The sequence below is a fragment of the Octopus bimaculoides genome, chromosome 11, assembly GCF_001194135.2.
Source record: "Octopus bimaculoides isolate UCB-OBI-ISO-001 chromosome 11, ASM119413v2, whole genome shotgun sequence".
Lineage (NCBI taxonomy): Eukaryota > Metazoa > Mollusca > Cephalopoda > Octopoda > Octopodidae > Octopus > Octopus bimaculoides.
This window is the reverse complement of record NC_068991.1, coordinates 12,749,541-12,752,887: the sequence shown is the minus strand read 5'-3', so window position 1 is coordinate 12,752,887 and position 3,347 is coordinate 12,749,541. Positions and strand designations below refer to the sequence as shown.

At 39.0% G+C, this 3,347-nt stretch overlaps 1 long non-coding RNA gene across 1 annotated transcript in view; it reads right to left on the bottom strand.

Moving 5' to 3' along the window:
* Positions 1 to 2,566, bottom strand: part of LOC106872939 (uncharacterized) — a 14,683-nt gene extending 12,117 nt beyond the window's left edge. The window contains exon 1 of the long non-coding RNA XR_001409818.2: positions 2,272 to 2,566. This is a non-coding gene — a long non-coding RNA (uncharacterized LOC106872939). The remainder of the gene's footprint in view (positions 1 to 2,271) is intronic.
* Between the last annotated feature and the right edge of the window lie 781 nt (positions 2,567 to 3,347).

The following is a 3,347-nucleotide window of genomic DNA, read 5'->3' as shown; positions in this document are numbered from 1 at the left end:
CTATCCTTTATTCTAATAAGGTGTCCAGTCCAACGTAACCGGTGCTTGTGCACCATCGCCTCAATACTCAGAATATCAGCTGTCCTCAGGATCTGTGTGTCTGGAATTTTTGAGGTCCAGCCAACATTGAGAATGTGCCTGAGATATCTCATTAGCCACCAACGGAGCCGCAAATGCAAAATATAAGTTAGTCCTAGAGCGCACAATGTTCCTGAAGGTCAACAATGGTCTTCCTCGGTCACGAGTGGACGGCCATCATCATCATCATGTATGTATGTATGTATGTATGTATGTATGTATGTATGTATGTATGTATGTGTGTGTGTGTGTGTGTGTTTTTGTGTGTGTGCACACATGCACACAAACACACCCAACATAATTCACTGTATATAAAAACTGAGAAAAATATCCCCAAAAGAAAAAGGTGTCAAATATTAAGGAAGTGCTCAAGTGGATTAGGGAACTTCATATAAATAAGGGGTCGTGAGAGGCTGTGGATTTGTGAAAAAACGGGGTCAAGATGGAGGGCTGTCAGGAAGTGTTGAAGTAAATAAGTAGAATCTGCAGAAATAAGGGAAGAAAAAGAAAATAAACAATTGCAATGAATGTTAGCAATTGCAGTAACAACAACAACAACAACAACAACAACAACAGTAGTAGCAGCAGCATCCACCCTTATTATCCCCACTACTATAGCAATAGCAATGATAACTATAACAACAACAACAACATGATCACAAGACCATATGATAATAACCACATTAACAACAGCCTTAACAACAACTACTGTAAGAATATTTAAAACAACAACAACAACAGCAACTACTGCTACTACTACTACTACTACTACAAGAAATAAAGGAACTGCTCTGATGACTACTACCACCTGGATGAAAACCCATACCACCACTACCACCACCACCGCCACAACAACTATCACTGCCAACACCACAACTACCACCTGCACCGCCACAACAACAACACTAGCTACTAACATTAACCCCACCACCACCACCACTACCACCACCACCACCACCACCCGTATTACTATCATAACGGCTACACCTGCAACTACCACTACTACCACCATTACCACTGGTGCCTCTACCTTTACCTTAAATAACAGCGTCACTACACCACCACCACCACCACCACCACCAATAGCAACAACAATAACGCTAACAACAACCGTTAACCCCCCGCCCCCCGCTGATACCCGACCACTAATACCCCACAACTACTGAGTGCCATCTCAAGGCATGCACATTCTGGACACTAGTAGCTGGCAGTGGTGGGGCATCTCGGGGCCAAGGGGGTCTGATGCTAATCTGTGAGTGTGTGTGGGGCCCCGGCGCATTGCTTTGCCCGATAGGCCTTAGAATGCTGTTAAGACGGCTCTACAAATCCCTATACCACAGCCTGTACCACCACAACAACTAGTGGTATAATTAAGTCATTGGCACAACAACAACAACGGCTACTATTACGAAATATGGCCGTTGATTGCTGTCAATGTATAAACAAACAAAAGCAGCCATTGTTGATTTTAGTGTCGTTAATAGCAGCAATTGTTGTAGTAGTCGTAGTAGCAGCAGTAGTAGTGGTGGTGGTGGTGGTGGTAGTGGTAGTAGTGACGATAAACTGTGGGTGTTAAGACGAAAACCGTCAACGAACAATAACAATATGAACACTGTTAAGGAACAAGGGCACCTTTGCTAGAAATAGCAACCAAATCTCCCTTACATCTCATGTCACTGTCTTAAACATACATACACACACATACGCATGCAGACACACACATCCGTAAACAGTGAATAGTGGTGGTGTCTAGACACGTTATGTCTGAATAAGAGAAGACCGAATAATTGCAAAGTTGGTAATTAAGGCGTTTTAGATCATCATAAGCCTACTTGACCAGAACTGACCTACGGCTAAACAACAAACAAACAAACAAACAAACAACAACAATAACAGCAACAACAAAGCTATAATAGTGTGGATGAAAGTAATAGTAGTCGTAGTAGTGATGGAATTGGTGGTGGTAGCTGTAGTTAGTAAAATAGACGGTGTGTTAAGACGAGACACAAACGAACTTAAAGCAGATGGCTTAAGCCAGGAAAGAAAGAAGCAAACACACACACACACACGAGAGAAAGAAAAAGAGAGAGAGAGATAGAGAGAGAGCCATATAGATAATGAGAGAAAGAGAAAAAGAGAGAGAGATAATGATGCTTAAATGCTATTAATAAAATAGAAAGCGTGACAATTTACTGCCTTCAGACGGGTTTCACATGTATATACATATATATATGTACACATGTACACACACATGAATGTATGTATGTTTTATCCTCTCTTGGCTGACTTGGCGATCTTTTCCATCTGTGTTTTTTGTCTTCTATATATAAGCCTTCCGTACTTTCTCTCCTAGCGTGACATGAATGTTTTTATTTTTTATTTGGTTCCTGGTTACCACCGTAACTACCCTCGTTTCTAAGGAAAGCATTGTCGGTCTGTGACGCCAACTGCTGTTACTGCCACTGGTGGTGGTGGAAGGGGCTGTTGTTGTTGGTGGTGGTGGTTACCTGTCCTCACGTAACATTTCATAATATAACAAATCACGCTGTTTACACAGCGCGTTTTATTTGTTTTAGATAACAATTGGTGAACTATAGCGTCGTCATTTTATTTTATTAGCCTTAGATGGATAAAAGATTAACATCCACGATAGAATATGAACTAAAGATGTGAAGTTACATAACTAAATACTGCAAGACATTTTTTTTTTACTTGGCCATCCCTATTAATTCTGTGGCCTAATTTATATCGTATTTTATTTTATAATTAGTGAACGAACGATAACATTGTATTTATTACATCGGTGTTGAATGAGTGAAAGACAAAATTCGTTAATAAGAACCGAATTCAGGAGTAAAAACGAGTTATTAAATATTACAAAGTATTTTTTTTTTGTCTAGCTATCTCTATAAATTTTATCTATCTATCTGTATTATATTGCAATAGATTTACTACAGCGTCGTATTATTTTATCGACTCTGGATGAATGAAAGACAAAAGTACTTAATTGGATTTGAATTTAGAAAGTAAAATGCGTAACTAAATACCATGAAGTATATTTTGTTGTCAAGCCATCCCAACCAATTCTATATCTATTCATATCTTTATTTTATATTGCAATTGGTGAACTATAGCGTCTTTTATTTTATCTGTCCTAAATGTATGAAAGGCAAAGTTCTTCTATAAGATTTGAACTCAGAACATAAAGAGACATAACTAAATTGCGCTAGATGTTTTTCTTTTTTTTGTCTTGCCATTCCTTTCAATTC